This window comes from Ochotona princeps, chromosome 25 (genome assembly GCF_030435755.1).
Source record: "Ochotona princeps isolate mOchPri1 chromosome 25, mOchPri1.hap1, whole genome shotgun sequence".
NCBI lineage: Eukaryota > Metazoa > Chordata > Mammalia > Lagomorpha > Ochotonidae > Ochotona > Ochotona princeps.
Genome location: NC_080856.1, coordinates 22,742,196 through 22,766,491, shown reverse-complemented (window position 1 = coordinate 22,766,491; position 24,296 = coordinate 22,742,196). Strand labels below are relative to the sequence as shown.

Below are 24,296 nucleotides of genomic sequence, written 5' to 3'. Positions count from 1 at the left end.
TCCTCAAAGGAGTTGAACAAATACCCTGAAAACTTCTCTGTGTTGTCTTCCAGTAATAACATACAGAATCCATTTATGACATGGGATTTATGAAGGAGAAATATTTGTCTTCTCTGTTGTGTATCTGGTCAGCAAATATCACCTGTACGTTTCAGACACTGTTCTGGATATCTGCGGATGCAGTAGCAGATCAGTTAGACAATGCCCCTATTCTGATGAACTTGGTATTACACATACATTTCAACTTGTATCCAAAAAGAGTGGGTTCTAAGATACTGGTTTGTGCACAGAAAGGTTTGTTATGGCTTAACACAGGAAAGGGAGAAAATTAGAAAGGTAAGTTTGGATGAAGGAAACATTAAAATGAGAAGTAGCAATGCATGGTTCTCAGTAAACTCCAGAGGCAGTTCTGGAGCCTTCATATTTGCCACATATGTGGTGTGGGCTGTGAATTCCCTCAGCCAAAGGAAGTTTCCAGTGGAGTCATTCTATGCCGTGCAAGCTTCAAACAGGCCCTTTAATACATAGATCAGGAAACCAATGTTTATTTCTTGAAGGAAAATCCGAGTTGTGCATCACAGCATTCAGTAGAGCAACAACAAAAATAAGTGTTGTGTCAAATGGTGCTGAGGGAATAGTACAGCAAAGTGAGACAAGGAGGAGAGAGTTCTTAAAAGATTGAGGAGAAATCTGAAGGAGTGGAGTTTTCAGGAGAGGCTTAAGGAATTGCAAATGTTCTGAGGAAGATGTGAATGAGGAGCAGCAAGGAAGCTTAAGGGACATGAGTGAAATAGATGTGTAAGAGGTGAGAGCAGAGTGTTGGTCTGAAGAAGAGGTGGGCCATGCGGATACTCATTTAGTATTAACTGAATACCTACAATAATAATGCCACAGTGAACAAGGTATCAATAAGCAACAATGATGCGGCTAATTTCTTGGAGTTGATGTCTACAAAACTCAGGGACTCAGAGGCATTGGGTAGTAGAGAGTAAAGAATATATGAGCTCATTTTCAATAGCGATTTGAGCTAAAGAAAACCCTCCTGAATTTATGGTGCAGAAAATGAAGGCAGTAAACAGATATCTTTAGATGGCATGATCAGGGAAATATCTTTGAAAAAAATGGATGTTGGAACTGAGAGCTGAATTGCCTAAAAAATGACATCAGAATATATGTAAATGAGTGAGTAGTTCAGAAACTAAAGCCAATTTTCACATGGTCACACTTCTTTCATTTCGGTTATTAGATTGTGGCCTTTGGGAAATCTGATCAGGGGTGATTGATTTTAATTGTGCCAAGCTCGTTAACTGGGTACAAGATGCTACTGGACTGATTGTTGAGAGTCGGCTTGCTGAATTCTTGAGTTCATTATTTTAGGGATGGGAACACAGTCCTGATCAAGCCCAGCTCATTAAAATCACTCTAAGAATGCAAGGCCAATGGATATCCCAGAGAACAAGACAGATGGATTAAGTCTAATTGAGGTGATATTTGTCAATTTTCCATTAGTTTTCTTAATTAGAATTTGGTGACCGAAACTACGGCAATATCCTAGGTGAGTCAGTGAGCTTCACAAAGTTTCACAGTCACCGAGAAAATTTACAATCCCAGCTAACAGTTTACCACCCCACCCTCACCCCAAATTTGTAATAGTGATGTACAAAGAATAATGCTATGCAAGGAATAGTAAGATAATATTCTTTGAGGGTGATGCAAGGTGGTCTTTTATAAACAGTACAGCACTGGATTATCCATGATAAGTATTACAGAAGCACAGTGCCTAATCATTAATTATTCACCACTGCTTTTTGATCAGGAAGCAGATGAGCTAAAGGCAGTAAACTTTAAAGAGCCTTTGACCAACATTAACAGCAGATAGCAAACATGACGTTTACTAATGTACTTACTGTGTTTTGTACAAATACGGATGTTACAGGTTAAAAATGTCCCCATCTGAGGTTCAAATATCCAATCATTAATCCTATCTCAGAATATGGCCAGTTTTTGAGACATGTCCTTTACTCAGTTAAAATAAAGTTGTTAGTGTCATATTCCAATAGAACTGGCATCCATATATAGAAAGGGAAATTTTTGGAGAGAAATTCATGCAGAGAAAACATTACTCTTGAATGGATCCTTCTCTTGGAGCCCTTAGGAAAAGCTAACCCTGTTAACACCTTGATTTTGAATTTATTGCCACCAAAAGATGAGACAATCATTTTTATTTTGTAAGCCAATGTTTCAGAAGCCCTGGAACAATAGTATACTAAGTTTCAATATGCTCTGAACTAATGGTGAGCGGAAGGAAAAGCTATTAGCTAATGTAGTAATTAACCTATGCTTATGTGAAGTGTCTTCAGAAACCTCAGGAAATGCATGCTATTAAACACACACACACACTGTGAGTAGATTCACATTTTTCTGCACCAAATAAACTATCCCATTATTTCCATTTCTCCATAACGTTTTGAAACAGTTTTACCCATTTATACAGCTCACATTGAGACAGGAACTTTGGAAGACATTAATTTTCAAGATGGCTTAAGTTTAACTCCTTAAGGATCATCTATTTTTAATTGAGGAAATTAACATTGAATGTATATCAGCTTCCCCCCCCCCCCACTTTAATAGTGTAAGGGACGTCAGCTTCAGAAGTACTGGGAAAACTGAAAAGTGTTTTGGATAATGTATAATATAGCAAAGGCTTGAAGAGCAGCCAGGGAAGGGGCACAAGGAATGTTCCAGTTATGGTCCCAGAGAATACTGCTTCCTCAGTTTCTGGAACAATTTTGTTGCTGTTCTTTTCCTTTTTTCCCCTGTCTTGATTCTGGTCACTCATTCTCCTTGGTGTTTGAATGACTGCTTCCAACAACTCCTTAGTCATTTTAATTGAATACAGTTAATTCTGAGTTGGTTGGAAAATTAGATAACAGAACCTGTAAGAGTTCTATATGAAATTTTTTTAAAAAATGGATCTCTGTCTCTGAGGATTGTCCCCACAAAGCACATTGTATGGTGTTTTTTAACAACTATTTTTAAAGTTGAGTAAGGACCTGCCGGCTTGTTTGCTTTTTCAGGTTTATAGGTATGTTCTCCGTGTTGTATTGACTGGAAGGCTACATTCTAAGTGTGTAGGCTATTGCTTTGTTTCAACCCTAAAACATAAGCTGAAGCAGCCTTCTGTTTCCACAGGCATGTTAATCTTTCACTTCACATATCTGAGTGGATGACGGATTTGGGATAGTTACGTTCCAAGAACAAAACTCAAGTTTATTAATGTTCAGCTTTGGGAACACAATTAGAAGAAGAAGAGCAGCTCTCTGTTTTGGAGAGGAAGCAGTACTATATTATGTAATTCAAATAATCCAAAAAACTTTATTGAAGTCAATCATCTCATGGAGAACATGTTTCAAGGGATGTGAATTCTTGAAAATCAGGACACGCAGAACCTGGATTTTCTTGTTGTTGTCCTGATGCAGCTCAAATTCCCAGTCTGCACCTGCTGCCCCTTCTCTGTCTGAGGCATTCATCTTCTGCCCCCACTCCTCCTCCTCCATGAACACTCCCTAGGCAGCCTCGGTCTTGCCCACGGCTTCAATTACCACCCAGGAGCAAATGACTCACAAGGTAATGTATCTAGCCTAGACTGTGTTTTGAGTTCCAGATTCGTATTTTCAACTGTCTATCTGCCATCCCTATTTATCTCAAAGGTCTTTTAAATTCAAAATGTTCAATGTGCAACCTCCTTGAAGAGCTTTGTTTCTTTCCAGTGTCAACAATTTTCATGACCAGAGTCACCACGGTAGAGTGTCATCCTCAAAATCTCCATCTTCTACCAACCATGTCCATTATTGGACAAAGCTCATAATATTCACTTCACCCAGTGCTATGGGAGGTAATGTTTCACTCCCAGCATTATGCCCCCAGTGAAAGTAATTATGATCTACAGATTAACATAACGATCATGTTGAGTTCACTTCCTCCAGACAGTTTTCCCAAAAATAGGCAGAGGACTTGTTGAATTAAACTTGACCTAGTCATGTTTTTCCAGCTCCACTTACATCTTCTCCTAGCTTTCCACTGTTTTTTCTGAAAAGAACAGTCTGTAACAGTCGGTAGCATGGTGCTCCATTCTCCACGGATACCCGATCCACCTCCTTATGTGAAAGACATCTCATTGATCTTTCTGCTTCATCACACTATCTCTTTTCTATTTTTTTTCCTTCACACTCCTTCTCACTAGAGAAACCATGCTATCCTCCTTTCTTACAAACATACATTATTATTCTTTACCTGATTGATTCCTCAACTTTGCTAAGCTAACCTAGCTTCAGGAAAGCCTTCCCTGATCACCCTGGCAGGTTCAAGTCCTTATACCACGTGTCCTTTGAGCAACATGACTTTTATTTCATTAAATTTGGCACATTGATCGTTTTCCATTGAATCTGCGTGGTTATTTCCTTAACATTTGCTTCCTTCACAGAAGTGTTAAGTTCTACTTTATTCACCACTGATCTTAAGTGTTGGTCCAGGACTAACCACATTGTAATTGCTTAATCAGCGATTTTTCAATAAATAAAAACGATGAGATTTCAACGATACAAAAGTTTCTGTTTTCTTCAGGTTTATAAAGAAAAAGATGACAAAAATCTTGTGTGGAATGTGAGGATAGTGGCAAAAAAGAGCTGTTTCTGAATGTCAATTCTATAGGGGACATCTAAATTAAGTCCTTAGTCATTTCTCGGGTTAGATTTATAATAATATGAGATACTTATTTCAGTATCTATTATATTTTCCAAAATAAATCTTAGACTGAAAAATTGAAATTAATATGCCAAAAATTGGACAAGAAAATAATTGTCATCATCCAGAACCACATGCTTGACTTTTGTTCAGAGTGGTGCATCACATTTCGCAAGAATGTTTAATGTCTTGCGTCCAAATCTTTACACTACCTCTTCCCCTATCTGAAATTTTCTTCAATAAGGACAAAATATAAGATGTTCACTATTATCATCCCAATCCCTGCTGTTTCTTCAGATGTTAATGTCGTGGCTTCCCTGATATCAGTCAGAATATGGTAGATTATTCTGTGGACAGAGAACATGATAACAGCAAGAACAAAACTGCATCTCATGCTCCACCGCACACTCATTGTGGTTAACCGGAATTCTTCAGGTTCTAGATCATGGAACTGCTGCCATTTTTAAATATTGCCATTTCTGTGCCAGAGGGAAAGGAGAACCATGGAGGAGCTCACATCGTAATTAAATGCTCAACTCTAAGACTCATCAACATCATTCATACCTCAGAAATAGTCAGCCATATGATCTTTTGCATTGCAAGTACAACCCTAGCTTACCTCTGCAATGACAGAGACCTATCAATAGTTCATATAGCATGATATGTATTAACAAGAATAGCCTCTTTACATGTTTTTCAATTTTATGGATTTTATGATAACTATTACAATGGTATTATTATATCGTCACATGTGTCTCCTGTTTCTTCTCACAAGAAACACGTGACAGCAAGACTTTGTCCAACTCCGCCTTTGTCTGTGATACGACACATAATTCATGGCAGTTGGAAAGTAGTAAGTAATTGTTATTTACTGAATTAATAAATGAATGTTGTATGATGACTTATTTTAGTTTACACAATTTATCTAAGCCCTTAGGTAGTGAGCTCAGTTTGACTTTATTTTAAGCAAAAACCATATTGGACCATAACGATAGATTTTAAATAGGCTATGGACTTCAAGACATAAAATGAGACTAGCATGTGGGGATGCATAAAGCAGGCAATTCATACCTAGCACAGTTACAGAAACTGTAGGTGGAATGCAGCATTGTGTCAAAGATAATAATATAGCATTTGGACTCCAACTTTCTTGAGCAGAGCTCAGGTGAGGGTAATGGGTGTTGAAGAAAAAGCTATTTCAAAATTGATATTATTTTACATTTTCTTCTCATGTTCCAATAAGTAAAATCACCCTCTGAACGCTCAGAGATCTTGCTAGAGGCTGACAAAACAGAGTAATTGGGTATCTGAGCCTATCCTGAAAATCTATGAGGCTAGGCATCCTGTCCTCTCTCCAAGGTACTGATGCAAAACTGGAAAATGGGAATGAACTGTCCCAAGTGCTGAATATTTACTCTCAACAAAGTGCTTTTTCAGAACATGTGTACCTCTCTGTTCCCTCCCTGAAATGGATATCATAATCATGTAATTTGATTGAGTCCTCTGTTCACAATCCCTGTTACAATTATATCACAACTAGCATGAATGACCTATCTAGGAATTTAGATAAACAAAACTGTTATTGGCTATACTGTACCTGAATGATTTTCTATGACATGAGTGGGAATTAGTTCCCTATGACTCCTGTAACAAATCGCACCAATCTTGGCTGCCTACACTAATGCGCATTACTGTTTTAGCTCAGTTTTTAGAAGTCTGATTCAGATTTCACTGGGCTAAAATCAAAGTGAGGTCAGGGTTGCATTTCTTTTTGAGGCCCAAGGAGGAATCTAGTCTCTGATTTCCAACATTTAAGGTTGCATACGTTCCTTCCATCTGAAAACCTAGCATTAGCCATCGAAGTCATTTCTCATCACTTCACCCTAACATCAAGCTTTTTGCCTTGCTCACTCATTTTTTATTGTTATTATCTTTCCATGATGCAGTTTTGTGTGATAGAGGTTTTGTTCTCGCCCTTCTGTTCCTCCCTCCCCATTTCCTCCTCCACCAGTCCCCCCATATAACTGCAGACGTATACTGCTCCAATTACAGTTATAAACTTAAGTTTCTGCTATTTAAGTGTATCATAGGATTGTAGGTATAGGTGAAGGTAGAAAATCTAGTATCATAATGTCAAGGCATATTTAGCAGTTTCATTGGGAGTCCTCCTTTATTCGGTAGAAATGCATGCTGTATCTTCACTTCCCAGCATGCTAGTCCCCATTATACAGCTCATTAAAGTTGCACACAATTATTTTGGACTCATTTGAATGATACAGGATAATTTCCCTGTTGTAAGGTAAGCTTCTTAGCAGATTTAATTCTGTATGTCACCCACATTCCCTTTTTACAAATATGAAAACGCATTCACAGTTCCAGGGACTAAAATGTGAAAATCTTTGATAGATTATTATTCTGCCTGCTAAACTTTGTAAATGTAAACATTGGAAACATTTTTAAATTATCAACAAAATTGGTCAAAATGTATGAAGAACAGCTGGTTTCTTAAATTATATTTTGACATAATAACTATGGAAATTTGTGTATTTTTAATCATCTTTAATTACTTATGTTGGACACATTGTCTTTTTCAGGTAGAGTAGAATGTGCATGAGTTAAATTACGTATTCAAGGTCATATATGGGTGCGATCAAGGGTATCGTCTGTTTGCCATCCCTGAAGCATTCCTTTTACAAGTGCAGATTATTTTGCCAACGAATTAGAACAAATGCATCGAGGAGTTAATTTTAAAAATCGCAAAGCTTTAAATCATGAATTTTTATTATCAGGGTAGATTGAAGCTACAGACAAGTTGGACTTTTGATGTTGTATAGACAAAGATTCTTAAAAATACATGTTAAAAGGGACATTATGGTATTCCAGGAATTCTAGTCACAAGAATGTAATATGCCCTGCTGTGGGCAGATGCGTATGCACTCCGGACACCGCAATAGCGAAACACCTTGCACAAAGAACAGCCTTTATGTGAAAAGCCAGGTTCTGCCATTCACTAATCTTACTACTCAAAAGTATGCGCTGAAATAGGCAAACGCCTGAGGAGTTATTTATAAGTGAGTCAGTATGACCACTATTGGGAAAAATACAAACATGTGATGATGAAAGCAGATTCAGGAAAAGCTAAATGGCGATTTCTGATCTTTTAAACAGTCATCCATCTACATTCTTTAGAACTGTGTCTTAAAGTGCATCTCTGCTAGAGAGCTGGCTTTCTTATTCAGGGCTATGTTAAACCCAAGTAAATACTCTACATGTTTCTACAGAGTCACATAGGACTGCTTTAAAAACGCTGTCTCCCTAAGGCAGCTGTGCTTTGTAAAGCAAGGATCGAAGACTATATCCTTGATAAAGCATTTGGATGAATTGTTCCAGCTCACCACGGGTCCACTTTGAGAGAAAGCGTGGCTCTCTGCTTTGAGGTCTTGGGCTCTAACCTTTGCGTTAGCAACTAGCCTGCTATACATATCATCATTCTCCTCTGCTTCGTCACCACAAACCCAGACTATTCAGAGTAAACAATTTCAGTCTAGAATGGTAAAGCTGTAAAGGAGCTCACAGAGAGAACTTTCACAAGACAAGGGTGTAAGCAAGCAAAAGGAAAGAAATTTCCTTAGAACTGTTTTTGCTTTCAATACTTCTTTCCTTAAGGGATAAGTGTAATAAATAGGTTTACAAAGTGTATCTGATGAGCTGAGACTTTTTTTAGCTTAAAAATAAAGCCATGTTACAGCTTGCAGCAGTTTGGTAAAAGAGCATAAAGCATCAGTGGCTCATTGACTTTTCCTAACAATTCATGTACTTTCTCAAACTCTCCCATGATGAACCTCAGGGTAGACCTGGGGAACTTTTTATCAGTTGTTGGAACATCAGACTGCATTAGTAGGTGCCTTTTTCAAAATTCCCCACAGTCCCTCTCTCTGCTGATGCAACCATCTTTAGAATGGACTTCTATGGTAAGGTTTGCATTAAAGTTTTAATTCTAGGCTTCTCTAGTTAATAAGTTAAATTCGTTAGGAATAATTTTAGACTGAAAGCAAAATAACAATGAAAACTTCTGGAAAGAAGAATGAAAAAAACTTAATTCACCAATCTAAAAGTCATCATCAATAAACATAGTAAAACCAAAGTTTCCAATGTGATGAGACAACTTTAATGATATATAAATAATGCATAGGTGTTAATATACATATTTGCATTTTGGCCATAGATAATTCATCATTTAACATAAGTTTTATTTTTAAACTTTTTATTTTATGATACAGTTGCATATGGTATCCTCCCCCCCACCACCACCACTGATTTCCCCCGTATTATTATAATGGTATAGTCATTCACAATCAATCATAAGTCTATCATTCTGCTATTTAAGTGTATCCTGACATTGTAGTTGTGCACAATGGCAGAGCATCCTATTGTTAAGATGTATTTAGCAGTTTCATTGGAGTCCATCTTTGATTTGGAAGTAAAGATGCATACTGGACTGTTTCTTCACATCTGGATATGTTAGTCTCTATTACACAGTTATTATACATTCCCTTAAATGAAAGCCACAAATCAAAATCAGCAACAAGAAGAAAAAGTTTAAACATTTACAACAACATGAAGTTAAATAAAATGCTACTGAATGACCAATGTGTCACTGAAGAAATGAAAAAAAAACCAAAAAACTTCTTGACGAAACAGTGCCACTGTGTAACCTATGAGTCAGTGAAGAAACTAATATACAAAAAAAAAATTTGAAGAAATGAAAACAAAAGCAAAAATATCAAAACATGAGAAATAGCAAAAACAGTATTGAAATGGTTATTGATCTTGCATTTTACATGAAGGCTTAAAAGTTTAAAATTATTTAAGGAGAGACAATCATTTGTGCTGTAATAGCATGAGAAATGTTTCCTATAATCATTCAAGTGTAAACAATTAATTGCATCAATGTACAGTGGAAATTATATATAATTAACTAATTTGACCTCACAATTTGGGAAGAGTCAATGCTTACAGCCCTCTGATATCTCAATTTTAAAGATTATTATGCTCCAAAAACAACAGAATCATGATACAGGCCAGATTTAGTTAATTGTTAATTATTTTATCTTAAATATTTCTGAACCAGGTAGTCAGGAAAAAAAAAGTTTTGTGTATGAAGAGGTAACATTATTGGAGGTTAATTTACATTTGTTGTGAACAAAATATACATATGATCTACATGTGTAAAATCTTGCTCCTTTTGTTTCAGATAATACAAGCATAATTTCAGATGACACAGAAAAGTGACTGTGGAAGTTCTAAAATTGACAGAGGGTAAGACAGGCATTCTTGATTTGGAAATGTCCTTCTCCTGTGCTTAAGAATCATACAAGAACCAAGGGTGCCTAGTTTGGTGTAAAGAATTGATAATTTTGTGTAAGTAAAGAAAGCAAGACAGCATGATTTCTTTGTTTTGTGGTTAAAAAAATGCGTATTACTTTGTCATGTGATTTGAAGGGGCAAGCGTAGCTTACTGCCGGAAACTTGCCCTGTTCTAGTCACAGGCTTGACCATCCCCTCCCCCTCGTGTTGACACATAATGATTTCACTTAATCATCTTGATGATCCTGTGCAGAATCCGTATGTTATTTAAACATGAGGGAACTGGGTGTAAAATATTTTCTCTAAAGTCATAAATCTAGTGAGTGGTGAAGTTTGAACTTGGGTCTGCTTCTTGTCATGTGTTGGGTTTTAAATCTCATGTTTCCCAGGGCATTGAAAGTGATTTATTTACTTAGGAAAGAAATATTTCCCGATGTCTACCATACAGCACAAGAACCTATCCCAATTACAATAAAAGGAGACTAACGTGTCAGCTGTGAAATTGTAAGGGAGAATTCTATATGATTCCTCTGGAAAATATTTAATCAGTAGCTCAGCACTTGCTACATCTTCCAGAACTTTCTATTGCTCAGAGAGCACTTCTTTGGAGATAAAGGGACAGGAGCTTTCTCCCTAGCACTAGTCTTTGAGGAAACAGTCACTTATTTCCCACTTTGAACTGAAACATCTGGATGCATTTCTTACCTTCTTCTCTTACGCATCGCTGTGGGCTAACTCAAGGGCAAGAGCCATGGAAGCCTGAGAGAACACCCCCAGGAATCAGATAGTGTTATTTTAAAGGCTGAAGATACGAAATATGGCTCAAGGCCTAGTGTTCCTTTAGGTTCATCTCTTGGTCTCTTACGTTCCCCCATTTCCAGACCCATTACTTCATTCGAATGAACTGTAACTGCATAAAGGAAAAAAAAGGCAGAAAAGTAATGAAAGAAGAGAAAAGGTACAGAGACGTTAAGAGATTGGACTGAAGAGAGCATCCTAGATGAAGAGCAAATATTCAAGAGTACTCCTATTTTACTCCTGCCTTCCCCACTAACTTCTTTGAAAGTCCGACATGCTGTTCAGTGACTTTGGTTCATCTGTATACTATGGATCCTGAAAATAATAGGCTCAATATGTTCATTTTAGGGCTCTTAATTCTGTGTGTTCAGTATCATTCTGGTAACTATTTTGAAATTTTGAAATTTCATCATCCAGGGTACTTTAGTCATCAGCTATACCTTGTTATACCTCCCAGATCCCAGAGAGCTAGCATTCAGCTCTAGAACCAATACATTGATGTAAAAACATCAAGGCCTTTTCTGAAATTCCCCAAGGACTACTACAACACCAAGGATTTGATTCAAGGTGCTCACAAAGGGCAGTTTGTTTTGTTCAATCATCTTTAGCTTTTCGGGAGAAGGGTGCAGAAATCCCTCATGGCTCTTTCTGTAGCCTCCTTCTAAGACAATATTGAAGGATGTGTAAATATTTGATAAAACCCAGTCCCCAAATTTCCAATCCAGGCTAGGGTAGGCCTCCAGGAAGCACCCAATTCTGACAGACACAATCTGACATTGTCAGAACTGCCCTCAGCAATTCCCAGAACTGCCAAAGGAAAGCAAAACACCGGTGCCTTGTTTACATGAAAACTTGCTCAAGGGGGGAAAAAAACTTTTCAGGGGATTACCATTAGACAAGAGAATTTATCCATTCCATATGCTGACATTCAGTACAGGAGAGTGCATTTTCAGTTGTGGGGCTCTGAGGATAAGTTTAGAGTGGCTGTTACTGAATCCATGCAAAGATTAGCCGTATATTCTTTTTTTTTTTAGCTGTATATTCTTAAATCAGCTCAATTTCTTAGGGAAACATTTGTCAATAAAATCTTCGTAGGAGGACAGTGCATACATTGAATTTGCCTAGAGCCTTGTCACATGCCTTTCTGTAGGGATTTATAAAATGTTGCATATAAGATGTTTTAAAAGAGGCCCTTAAGCCCAACATCCAGTGACCATGCTGATTAAACGAGAAAAAAAAAATAAGGACAAGATACCTTGTTAGGCATAGAAAATCAGGAAATGCTCTCAGAGAGCTTCCATGAGCACAGGACAAGGAGATAGAATCTGTCTGCAAAGGGGAAAAACCTGAGTGAAATGATACTACCAGTCACACTTGGTTAAGTCTTGCCTGACAAAAGGCTGCTTTGTGTATACCAATTATGCTGGTCACTGTCAAGAAATAGAGGGTAGATCATATTTAATGAGTATGCTGCCTTGTCTTGTGATGGCTTCCAGGACATTTCTTTGGAATCTGTTGGCATTTTTGGCTTCCTGTTGGAATGCCATTGTAGTTAGCCTAAGTAGTATGTTATAGGATCCAAGAAATTATGTGAACTCCCATCAGTAAGGATGAGTTTATTCTAAAATCTAAGTAAAGCAGATTTCTCCATGGACTATCAAAGATTTTATATGTTCCTTAATGACTCCTTCCTGGGTGTGCGGAGGGGAGAGTTACTGATTCATATAATCCAGGGCCTTGTTTTTTCAAGAGTCTGATAAGGCTTTCACTTGTCAGAATCTTATCTCCATCCAAGATTTCAGCATCAAATGTAGACTCTAAAAGGGGACGCTGTAAGACCTTTAAAACATACTCACAAGGAGATGGTGTGAAACTTTGTTCACCCTGTTTTTGAGCTTTGCCTCTGAAATAGAACTCAGCTTAACCCACTGGTTGCAGGAATTCATACATATTATTAAATACTTCTCCAATCAAATGTGCAGCCCACGTGGCTTTTTCTTCTGTATGCTTAATGCTGATGGATCACCATTGCCACTTCCAATCCTCCACTGTCCCAACCCCTCCCCTGCCAACTTCTTAATATTCCCTGCTTGCCAAAGAAATCTGTATGTAAAATATTTTAGATTCAACAGCAGTAACTGTTTCCAGGCTTTGGACAACACTTATCCTGGGTAGGAGAGAGAGCTTAAAACATTTGTGATGCCAAACTTTAAGAAAGGGGGAAAGAAAAAAAAAATAGCAATGTATTGTTCCTCAGACTGTCACTAAACATTATCACCCAGAATCAGCCCCAGTTGTATATGAAAAGTTCTACTCTAGGATCTGAAAAAGAAAAGCCTTAGGACTTTCTTTTTAGGAGAAAAAGAAACCAGCATCTTTTCTAGCTAAAGAATAGAAGCTTTTAAATTACTCCCTGAGAAGGTTTGTAAGGAAAATAAATCAGAAGAATAGTACGTCTATAAGGGGGCTGCTATTAACATTTCAGAACAGTGAACGTTGCTGCAGAGCATGATTGTCATCTATCAGAGAGCCCCTTTTAACCGAAGATTGTTATATTTCCAACCGAACTCAAAGAAAGGGAAGCTCCCGTTGGCATACATCAGATAAATCAGTGCGCCTTCTCCAAACCTCCTGACTGCTCTGGATCAGCTCTTCAACACTCTGTGTGAGTGGGAGATGACGGACAAGGCATCTTTGGTGCTCTTCCCTAAGAGTGGCAAAGCCTTCGTCTTCATTTTCTCAGCTCCTTGAAAACAGAATAAATAAATAAATACATGCATGTTGTGACCTCCACACCTAGTGGGAAGTCACTGACCTTGAACATGTCATTCTCTTACTCCACTTAGGAGAGAGCACTGATCTGTGCATCTAATGGCTGAAGCCTGATTATTGCTGCACAGAAATCAACATGGCACAAGACGCACCACCTTCCCAGGAAAGAGGCCTACGCTGGCCTTTTCAAGTAACTGCTGACCTCATCTGCAGTCTTATTCAAAAGCAAGCTTTGTCAACGATTTTAAATCATCCCTTAGGAGCTTCGAGCTCTTCAACCCATGCCTAAGACTAGCAAGCAGTTTGAGGAGGTGGGTAATGAAGTTTGGCTTCACATGTGAAAATTACTAATTTGTTAGAGTTCTTTGAGGTGGAAAATAGGCATGTAGATAAAGGAAAGCCCATAGATGCCTTGTACAAGGTCTTTAAAAGGCACTTTTGAAAATGTTCCACACCAAGAGTTACTAATAATTGTAAATGTTCCGTTCTTGGGATGGGGGAGGATGCTTTTATCTCAGAAAGTGAACTTGCTTAAGAGGTGAAAATAAAGTGCCCAGAATACATATCAATATTTCTTTTATAGAAAGAAACTAGGAAGGGAAAATTACACAGTTCCCTGGGGTCAGTGTTGGGATGGATTATGTTTAACACTCTTGTTGCCTGATGGTGTTAAAGCAGCGTGTTTACCAATGGCAAGAGTCACTGCTAATTACTCTTGTTTCAGTTGGTCAAGGCATGACGCAGGGACCTTTGTTATTATTATTTAAGTGACAGTCAAAGACAGAGGAGGATTGGGGGAGAGAAGGAGGGAAAGAGAAAAAGAGGGAGGGAGAGAGAGAAGCTCTCCTCCACCAATTATTCCCTGAACGGTTGTAAAGGCTGAATCCGGATCAGCCAGCACTGGGAACAAAGCCAATATCCAGACCCCATGTGAGTCAAGACTGCTGCCATCCCAGGTCTGCAGCGGCAGGAAGCAGGAGCAGGGATCGAACCCAGCTACAGCAATATGGGAGGTGAGCTTCCTAAATGCTAAACAAAATACCTACCCCAGGAAACTGTATGTTTAAATCTTGACATACTGCATTATAACTTTAGCCAATTGGGCATACTTCAGACACTGTTCTGATTAGTTGTATTATGCCTTATAGCAGCCCCAGGAGATAAAACTGTTAATGTGCCTGTTTCACAGGTTAAGAAACTGAGGCACAGAGAAATTAAATAATCTTTTCCAAATCTCTCAGTATATACAATAATGCGTTTTCAGTGATACAGGAGGAGTTCATGTGCAGCACTGTTAAAACTGCTTCTTCAAGACCCCATCGAACTCAGTACTTCAGTTACCTGTGGACTCTCCTTTAGCGAATTTTTAAAAAAATCATTAGCCTTATTCTTGTTGAAATGTGTAGCCATTGTTAGCAAGAAGGCAATGTTATGAAAGAATAAAGAGCAACAAATTGCTGGGATTTCTTTATTGCTGATCAGGGAACTACTTCCCTTATTTGTTTCAAGTATGTGTGTGTGTGTGTGTGTGTGCAAAAAGATTCATGCAAAGTTATATGCTTATGGAAGCTCACTACACAAGAAAGAATAGCTGAAGGAAAGAACACATGAATTCCTTTTCAAAAGAGAAAGGATGGCAAAGCCTGGTGTCTGCCAAAGGGATGGAGGCTGTAGAGGCTGGGCACAGGACTCTACAGAGCTCTCCTTATTTTCTAACATGAAACTTACAATCCCAGCGTTGGTGGGGTGTGAATGCGAAGTTGAATCAGAAGTATAGTCCTGTCTGTGCCGTCAGAGATTCAATCAGGAAGACTAAAGTTTGACACAGTTCCCGCTTATTCATAGCCATGACTTGAGAAAAAAAAAAAAGGGGTGGGGGGAAGAAACTAGGAACTATGTGTTTTGCATTTATCTGTTTTAGTATGTTACTTCATAATCGATCATCTTGATTGTGAATTGTTATATTGGTGTTTCCTCTGGGTGTCTTTTTGTACCAGAGAGGTCCCTGGCTTATCAAGAACAGGAGAAATACCTTTTATCACCCTGTCATCCCTTCATACCTAGCAAGGGCCTAAACATCAAGAATTAAACTGCATTAAATTGAACTGGATATAGAAAATTCAATGCATGTTTAATTTACTTTTTGTCTTTCTTTATGATTCAAACAGTGATATATCCAGTTCTGAGTTATTGTTTCCATTGATTGAAGCTGAACGACAGAAAACACAGCCAGATTTTCATGTGTTTATGTTGCCTTCTTATCCGCACATACTATCACAAGAGCAAATCCTTTGCTATACCTTACAATCCTATTATTGCACCTTCGTCACATGTATTTAGAACATACAAATGTTACGTAGAAGTCTTGCAAGAAAATGCTCATTAAAAGAGATAAAAACCCAAGACTGGTCAGAACACAAAAAGTTTCCATTCTCTTCTCCCACCCCCTCCCAATCCCTCAGCACGCAGATGACCAATTCCCCAAGCATCAAATGTATTTTAGATTCTACTGCCCATGGCTTGAATAAAAAAACAAAACAAAACAAAACAAAACAAAACAAAAAAACAGTAAATGAGCTGGCTCACTCCTAAAAGAAAAAAGAAAGCGACCCTTCCTTTTACAATGGCCAGCATCGCAAAGAAATCATCTGTGATTATTTCAGCAAGATCATATGCTTACTACAAAGCATAGTGTATTCCAACATTTTCCCACCTGGAAAAAAAAACTGGGCTTAAATTATCTTCCTCAGTCACAAAGCAACACTGCGTTCTTGCCAATACAATATGTCACCTGAGTAGCCATCAATCACTGGGAGGAATGGCTCTTGGGGGTGATGGTGGTCACTGCAAAGACTGTGCTGTAGAAATGGCAGGTTGAGAGCTGGGCTCTGGGGAGAGGAGGGGAAAAGAGCCTGGAGGAAAAGGCTGTCATATTGGCTCAGAAGAACCGCCAAATCAGAGCGCAGAAAACATTCCATTGGAGGATCGCCTTCAACAGCAACTAATCCTGTCATATGGAAAGAAAATTGTAAATGTTCTCTCCAGAAATTGTCCGCCCATTGCAGCTAATCGAACACACACGCTCCGATACAGAGACGCTCGCCTGCTACGCTGAAGGCTCCTGGGTACAGAGAGCAGCTGGAGAGAGCGCGCGCAGAGACCGGGACACACACACACACACACACACACACACACACACACACACACACACACACACACACACACACACCCATCTTAAAAACCGAAGATTCAACTAAGAAATCACCACAGGCACCGGAATAGGTGTTGTTCTCCTTTGCTTCATTCCCTCGTCCCCCTAGACAAATTACTACTTCCCCAAACACTTTGGTGAAGAAATGAATCCCTCCCAGCTCGAGGCCGTATCCAGGTCCCCGTTCTATTTTGGTCTCCGCACTCGTCTTGCTGAAAGCCAGGTTTGAAAGTCCTACTCGGATCTCTTTAGACGATTTGGTGAGGAGGGAGTGGGGTGGTGTGGGGGGCAGCGTTAATGTAACGCAAGTCTAAAATGCGAATTGGTCCCAAATCAGCTAAGTGGCTGGGACCCGGGCGGTGGCGCGCGCGCGATCCCCGCAGCTCTGGCCGGAGTCTTGGGTCGCTGTCTGTCTCCCCGCCTCTCTCGCCCCACCCCTCCATGCCGCGGCGCCAACTAAATTTTTTTTCCCCCTTTTTCTTTTGCAAGATCAAGGGAGAAAGCGAAGGGACGACTGACTTCGGACTCTAAGCGGTGGGCAGCTCTCATCCGGACGAGTCGTCCCAGACCCGCGAAGGGCTCCTCACTCCAGCCAGCCTCCACCAGACCAAAGCCCGGGGAGGCAACTGGGGCTAAATCCGCGACAGGTAAGGGGACCACTCTGCTCCGTTCTTCTCTTATCCGCGCCAAGGGAGCTGGCATGGCGGGGTCCCTCCCAATCCTACCCCCCGAACAAGGGCGCGGAAGGTCGGGGTTTGGGGGAATCGCAGGGTGGGTCCGACACACATGCAGATTCCCAAACGGAAACTTTTGATTCCTGGGGCTCAGAATGCTCAGGGAAGGAATGGTGGGGCTTGGAAGGCACGGGCCCAAGAAGGCAGAGCGTAGGGAGAAGGTAAGATTCGGTGGGTCACCGAGTGTGGCGGAATGTGGCTAAAGGCAGCCTGGGAACCGCGCTGCCCTGGAAGCAGTATCTTCCACTGTCACGGACCCCAATCTTGGGCCGCTCCCCATTTGCTGAAATTTGGAATGGTAATGGAGAGCTTCACCTCTGCCGCTCTTCAGGTTCCTTTCTGCTCCGCATCCCACCAGGTCTTGAGTGCATCTGGGGTGGAGGTCCAGTGAACCCGCTGTGAGCCGACTCCCCCCCCCCCCGCCCCACCAGCCTCAGCCTTCACAGCACCCCCTCGGGCTCTGGAAAAATGTTTGGTGTTGCAGTCCATGGACCGGGGCCAAAGAGCTGGGGTGTTTGGGGGATGGGTGGAAGCAGGCTATGAATGAGGGTCCTAGGACAAAGGAGAGGAGAGCCTTGTGCAACCCCGTCTTGCAGCCCCGCCTACGAGGTTTTCTGTCCCCTGCCACTAGGAGACAGGGGGGTCTCAACCCTGAGTCCTTCAGTTCCCAGACTGTGGCCTCAGCTTCGCCAATCAAATCCCCCTGGGTCCTGGTCCACGCTGGCAGACCTCGGGACTCTAGTAGACAGGGGACCAAGGCATCTGCGAATCTCTTGCCATCTGCACCTGCGGATCTAGGCTATCGCGGCTAACTTGTAGCTGGCAGAACCGGTGGAGTACGCACAGAAATTCCACCTGTGAGCTCTGCCTGGCGCCCCTGAGTGCCCCTCGATGGGAAAGGTGGTGGCTACCCAGTCGGTGCGTTCCATAGGACAAAATTGCCCCCGGAATTTTTGCCACAGAGGTAGTCACACCCTCCGACTTCCAGTCCCCTCCAACACCAGCATCTCTTTCTCCACTTTCTGCCCATCACGGATCCTAGGCTACTGTAAGCTACAAAATCGTCCCGGGGAGGGTCGAGCGACCCGGCTGTTTCTGGGCAAGATGCCAAGACTCTGGCATGTATGGAAATATCTGCGGGAAGAGTCACTCCCGGCGGAGTGGCGGAGCAGAGCGGAGAAATGGAGGTAAATGATTAAAGCCCGCAGAGCTGTCCGCTGGCACCTCACCCAAGCCGCCTGGGGTCTCTGTGTCAGTTCACGTACTCAGTGCGCCTCTGTGACTTTGGCCACCCAGGGCCCCGAGTTGGCCCGCCTGCTCAGGCGCTGGGAAGTCCCGCAGAAGCCCAACGCCCACCAGCCCTCACGTTCCGGGATTCCTGGCACCTATGTTCTCCCCCACCCCCTTTCTGTTTTGCTTTTCTTGCTCTTTTCTTAGCTCTGGGTGGCACTGGGTAAGTGGTGGCGGTGTGACTGCCTATCCCCGGGTGCACTTTGCAGAGGACAAAAACACCCTTACCACACATTGCTGTGTGCTCCAGCGCGCTGCTGGGGCTGCACAGCTCCCACTGCCTGCGGCCACCTTCACAGCTGGCACCACAAGCCTCAGCCCCGATCCCGCCAATGGTTGAGTTGTTAAGAGGGAAGTCAGCCCAGCCTCCAAAAAAAACCCTCTGGGAAGAATAGGCAGAACTGTGGAAAGCCAAAATTTGGATCGGGAGCGAGGTGGGAAAGGTTCTGGTGTAAAAGCCTCCCAGTGCTCTGGCTGTTGGAGAATGGGCTGCCCCTGCCCAGCCTGCGCTCACCCTCAAGGCCACAGTCGTGGTCCTTTTAGCCCAGGCAGGTGTGTGTCGGGTTTGGGGGTGGGTCAGTCCTTTGCTCACACTGGGTGATTCTGGAGTCTGGACTTGTGAAAGTGAAGCGATGCGTAGACTGCAAGGATGACTAACTCCGTATTGTGTGCCAGTAATACATCCAAATTTGTATCTATCAATTATCTTCATTAGCATAGACTAGGGGTGATGATACTCTAGTAGAAATCTTAGTCAGGTAGATATATGCAGGCTAGCATTGGGCCATAACAGCAAACGCAGTGATGAGCACAAAGCTAAAACCAGTTGAACTGACCAGAGATTGAAACTGTATTATTAGGCTACAATTCAGAAAGTGAGCTTTTGAGATTCTAGGCAAGTCCACGGAAGACTTCTGTACCATATCTGCTTCAATGTTGCAGGTGTGGCACATAAGAACTCAAAAATGTCAATGCCAGATCATGTCTTTATTGCTATTGTTGTTCCTCTTATATTAAGAAGGTGTACCAGTTGTCACGGCATGAATAGCTCAGCAACATCCCATTGGTCTATTTGCTTTGCTGGGCTAAATAAAAACATCAGTTAGAACTCACATCAAAACTGACCCTATAAGGGCACTGGAGCTCCAGCAAAGTCACTTTCTTGTTTTAAAATCCTGCAAATGAGGTGGGTTTGGAATAGGGGAAAGTTCTGGGATCTAAAATTGAGTATGCTGTGTGATAGATGCTCACTGAAAAGGAGTGTTATTTATGTAAGTGTGCCCCAGGGTGCCTGGCGTGAGAAAATAGGTAGATTTGAATATCTTTTTCTCAATCCAAGTGCAAGAGAACCTAAACACATGTTTGCAGCTCTCAATTGACTTCAGAGACTGATGTGGAAGAGGAGAAAGGCTAGCACAAGTGAGAGTCCCTTTCAAATGGGAATTCCTAACACACAGTCTCACCATGGGGGCGGGAGGGGAGAGGAAGAGAGTGCCTTATTGAGGTAGTGAAAACAACTGCCATACTTGTCCCACATCCCCTTGCTTGTCTGGAGAGGCTTCCAGTTAGACACTTACATGCAAATTCATCAGACAGTTGTCTAACTCCAGTTCCAGGGCAGCCAGCCCCCAGTCAGAAGGTCACAGAGGCGGCGGTGGCTTCCAAGATTGGAAGAAAAAGCAGTAGTTATGCTGGGTGAACGGAGGACATAAACCAGACGAACGACATTGTCTTCCCTGGGACATGCACTGGCTCCTTAGGAGTTACATGGCCCTTTGACCCGTGGCAAGGACAAATGTCAAAGCGAGTGCAAAAAGAGGGAAAGGAGGAGAAATTAGGAAATGGGGATATAAAATCTAGTTTGAAAAGTCTGAGGACCTGTGGGTGTACTCTTGGCAAGGCTTGCTCAGCCTGCCTCTGCAAGGTCAGTCTCTGTGTCAGATGTGTGTTTGAGACAGTGCTTATCAGTGACTGCCTTCATGGAAGCAGCCAAAGCCCAGACTTCATCATCAAATAAACTTGCTGCTTTGACTAAATAGAGACTGACAAGAACATGTCTGGTTTTCTTCATTTTCAAGTTGTATTAGACTTGGTTTTCCCTTTGTGATGCTGGCGTTCTCTGTCGTTTTCCTAAGTGGGCTCTTACTATCAAACACTGTCAGTCTCCTCTTTGTGACTATTCACTGGTTTTCATTTCCTATCACCTGTCCTCATTCAATCCACGTTTGGCTCCTTGAGCAGGTGTTGGAAATCTTATTAGGGCTCACCAATGCAAGCTTGCTCATCGAGCCCTTCTGTGCCACACAGTGTGGGTGGTGGTCGAGGACAGATGGGGGAGGCAAGGGAAGCAATTAATCTTCCAGTGGATAGTCATTTTCAGAGTGTGTTCCAAGTCCCTGGCACAGTCATTAGCATTTTACATGTTATATTATCTGTTTTGTGAGTGTTCTATCCTCACTGTTGAATACACTCAGGCACATTCTAGGAACTTATTAAATATTTGTTAAATGCCTGAGTAGATGATTCTCACTTTTTTTTCACTAAAACAATCACATCAAGAGGACATTATTGTCTTGATTTATATGTGAGGAAATCAATCTTTATCAGGGTCTGTCAGTGACCAACCTCAGTCACGTAGTACGTTGCAGTCCCTAGATTCAACATGAAACCTGTTGGTCTCTCATATCGCACTGAGTGGGACTCTGAATAGTTGCAGCATTTGTTTTCCCTGTGTTTGGGGAGAGAAAAATTGTGGAATTATCGTTCAGTGATGTTCTCCCCGTCTGTTTAATTCAACTTTGCATGTTCTTGTGGATTCCCTAAGTCTTAAGAATGTTCAGTGCTAACTAGATTGGTAGTTGGCATAGCATGCTTGATGCGTTTAGTCAGTGATTGCTTCTGGCAGAGCAAAGCAAGGACACCTAAATTAACTAACTTTTTCTAGATGCCATGTCTACTTTTCAGCTGTACCGAGGCTGACCAAAGAGAATTTCCTCATCTGTTGTGAGAAGTTGAAAGGACATTTTCATTTTATCCAGTTTAATTCATGGCAGATGTGGAGGTAACGGGGGACTTCTCCCAGGTGACAGAGCTAGCTGTGGATTGTCTGAGACCATTCATTCACACTCTGATTTGTTCCCCTCTTCATACTGACAGAGTCCCTCTTTCTTTATTAAAAACACTCAAAGTTCCATATTTGGATGGCTTCACTTAATTCTAACTAGAATTTATTGCCCACTTTTGCTTTGAAAAGCATAATGTGACTTTGTGAACTGAAGTTAGCAAAGGATGAGGTCGATTCCAATTGGTTTGCCTCCTTGTATTCTTTATGTATTCTTGTCTAACTTTATTTCATTTCCTTTTTTTTCCCCCCACATGTTCAAGCTCCTTCTTTTATACTATGACCTAAATATACAATCATCTTAACTGGTGCTGTTTCCATGGCAATGTTTTATGGTAGATAAGATACACACCAAAAGCTTGATTTCTCTCATTAGCTTTGGGATTCTTCTCTCTCTCTTTCTTCCTCCTGCTCCCCACCCTCTGACCCCTCCCCTTCCAAATTCAGCTTTTCACCAGAATACGCCCTCTGGTGTTCCATAACAGAAAGCACTCTGGTTTTAGTAAGGCAGAGAGATCATTTTTAAAGCTTAAAGGGAGTTTCATTACATTTTGAAATGGACATAAGCAAAAAAAAAAAGATTTTAATCAACACATTTTTAAACAGAAATAAGTGGGAGACATTTGTTATCTGAGGTGTTAAGTGCTGTTTAATGTGTAGAATTCTAAAGTTAAGGCAAATGGGGGATATTGTATTGTTACATGCTTAATATTGTCATAAAGCATTTTAATTGGAAGAAAAAGAGCTTCTTGACATATTTTTAGGATTTCAAAATGGAAGTCCTTAGAGTGTGAACACTTTTTTCTTGTTGAAACTATATAGTAGATTTTAAAATCTTGGAGATTTTATTCTATGTAAGTACATGAATAACCATATCATCTACACATTGTAACTAAAAACTATTCCCATGATAACGTGGAAGTGAGGCTGATGTGCTAGAAAGCTGTCTTTACTCCCCATTACTCTGCCACCCTTCAGTCAGTCACCAGGTCCAGCCAGTTCTGTCTCTGAGACGTCTCTGGAATCCATCACTTCTCTCCACCCATGAGTCTTGGCCAAACCTTTAGCACCTCTCTCTGAACTACTACCGGAGCCATATGTTCCTAACGGGTCTGTCACCCTCCCGTCTTTCTCTAGTACAATCTATTCCTCACACTGCCAGAGTGGCCTTTCTAAAATGCAAATTTGAACATGTCATTCACTTACAAAAATTCCTCAGTGCTTCTAAACTGTCAAGAGTAAACCCTAAAATCAAACTCATATGCGATTTTTCATCAACGACCACATCTCTTATCCCAGCTGTGTTTCTAGTAACCATTTTTCTTCCTCCCCACCAAATGAGGAGGGAATGCCTGTAATTAGCATGAAATCTACTATAAAATACATGCAGAACAGATACTAGTCCACACATTTTTCTTTTTATTCTCTGCCTCCTTTTTATCTTCATGTAATTTATTATTATACTGCAAGTTGGGCAATGCCAAGCCTCACATTTATACTCTAAACTCTGTCAGTTGTCTCACAAACTAAAACAAAAAATTACCTTTGGTGTGACTGTCAATTTGATGAGTGTTTGCAGTCTGTACCTCATTTAATTTCCCACATTCAAGCCTCGCACACACTGGATGCTTAGTACATTCTTGTTATTTCAGTATGACTTTCTTGGCATTTAGTATTTTCCATTAAGTGTTTTGTAAAATTAAGATTTTTTTAAGCATTGTAGATTTAACTGGTTTGTTCCTCTTGATATTAGATGGAATTATTTACAAAATATTATCTTGTGAAAGTGCTAATCAGTGTGTGTAAGGAGAAGAGGAACAACTGAGCCTTGTTAGGCATTCAGATACGATCTAATGTAAGAATGAGTGCCATCTAAGAATACATTAGAGCAATAAACATTTCAATGTGCTAGCAGAAAGCTTTTTAAAAACAGCTAACTCCTTTTTTTCCAACTTTGATGTAGATTATGTGCTACTAGGTATGCACAACCTCCTTCTCAGTGTATTGTTATCAAAGAAGCTGTTGGCATCTTCAGCATCTTCATAGGTTAAACAGTTTAAATTCAAAACTCTTATTACACGATCAATGTGTAGCAGTAACCAAAAAACTGAAGACCTATGCTTTTAAAATTAGTAAACATTACAGTTTTAAAAAGTGTGGGAACAAGCAAGGCGGTATTTTGAAGCAGTCTTTTTTTTTTCTTGAGCTCACAAAAGTAGAGCCTATATAACTTTGAGTGTTAATCTCTTTAGAGATCTTC

General features: G+C 40.8%; 1 protein-coding gene across 1 annotated transcript in view; it reads left to right on the top strand.

Moving 5' to 3' along the window:
- The first annotated feature begins 16,675 nt into the window (after positions 1-16,675).
- CHRM2 (cholinergic receptor muscarinic 2) overlaps positions 16,676-24,296 on the top strand; it is a 121,307-nt gene continuing 113,686 nt past the window's right edge. Inside the window, exons 1-2 of the mRNA XM_058654952.1 lie at positions 16,676-17,114; positions 17,381-17,538. The gene's annotated coding sequence lies outside the window, so the exon portion shown is untranslated. The remainder of the gene's footprint in view (positions 17,115-17,380; positions 17,539-24,296) is intronic.